This window comes from Empidonax traillii, unplaced genomic scaffold (assembly GCF_003031625.1).
Source record: "Empidonax traillii isolate 1590-97213 ecotype Southwest subspecies unplaced genomic scaffold, ASM303162v1 scaffold1255:size221984, whole genome shotgun sequence".
Lineage (NCBI taxonomy): Eukaryota > Metazoa > Chordata > Aves > Passeriformes > Tyrannidae > Empidonax > Empidonax traillii.
Genome location: NW_020956448.1, coordinates 132,497 through 133,732, shown reverse-complemented (window position 1 = coordinate 133,732; position 1,236 = coordinate 132,497). Strand labels below are relative to the sequence as shown.

The 1,236-nt window shown below is 39.9% G+C and overlaps 1 protein-coding gene across 1 annotated transcript in view; it reads left to right on the top strand.

Annotated features, from left to right (window-relative positions):
* CDH11 (cadherin 11) overlaps positions 1 to 1,236 on the top strand; it is a 50,794-nt gene that overhangs the window by 34,967 nt on the left and 14,591 nt on the right. The gene's annotated exons all lie outside the window — the stretch shown is intronic.

Genomic DNA, 1,236 nt, shown 5'->3' with positions numbered 1-1,236 from the left:
TTTTTTTTTTTTTTTTTTTAAATGCTCATTGCTCAAACCATCAATGAGTTCTGTGCTTAAATTCTGGGTTCTTTGTGGCTGGAGTTAATGACCTATTTCAATGACACGTGCCAATTGTTTTTATGGGTAATAAGCCAAGTCCCTGCCTGGTGTAACTCTCCTGATGTTCCAAGGGTGCTCATGTAGCAAAAAAAGAGCAATTACGGAGGGGAATAAATTGGATAATTTTATTTTCTTGTGCTTTTTTCTTTTTTTTTCCCCTCCCCAGTTTATTAATGCTGATGAGGTGGCTGAAAATGCTGACGTAGATTTGTACACTTAGGATCAGGTTCTGTTATCTGAACTCTGGAGGGGGTTCCCAGGTCCTGGAATCAAAGCTGCTTAAAGGAAAACTGTTGGAGAGAGATTTATCCAGGAACAGTGTTGCTCTCCTCTGGTGTCCCTGAATAACCAGAGAAACATCTGTAAGGCAACACATCTGTGGGATGTTTGGGAGTGTTTTTCCTATTGGAGCTTGATGTGGGAAAGGTATTTTTGGCTTGGTTTGGAACCCCATATAATTGGGACATATTGTCTGTGGTGTTGAACTTAAATAATCATTGTCACTGTACATTCACACTCCAAAGTAAAGCCATAGAGAGCAGCAGATTTGTTCTTTAGCCAGCACAGCAGAGAGATCTTATCCAACTCACTGTGTGTAATTTATGGCTCCTGGATGAATGGGCAGAAACACTTCTGGACTCAACAGAGTTGAAGGTCAGACCATGAGCATATGAAAGAGCCTTCTCCTTCCATTTCTCTAATAACATTTCTGATATAGATAACCTTAATGTCACAATTTCTGCATTCTGAATGTCCTTTTAACCCTCCCTGAACAGAAAGGGACAGAGATGGGGTGTAAAACATCAGGGAGGAGGTCATGTTATACAGATTAGCCATATGCTTTAGGATTTCACAGATGACTTGCTTCTCAGAGCTCTTTTTAACATAACAAACATAACATAAATACAACATAACAAACATAACATAACATAAACATAACATAACAAAACAAATGTTCCTTCAGGGGGGTTGAAAATGTAAAAGAAATACTGTGGTTTTTTGGGACTAACCAGTTCAATGAGTTCAGTGCAGCTGGAAAACAGAGTGCACACTTGAGGAAATGCTGCTTTTCTTCCCCCAGGTGTGTACCAGATGTCAGTGTCAGAAGCAGCTATCCCAGGAGAGGAAGTAGGA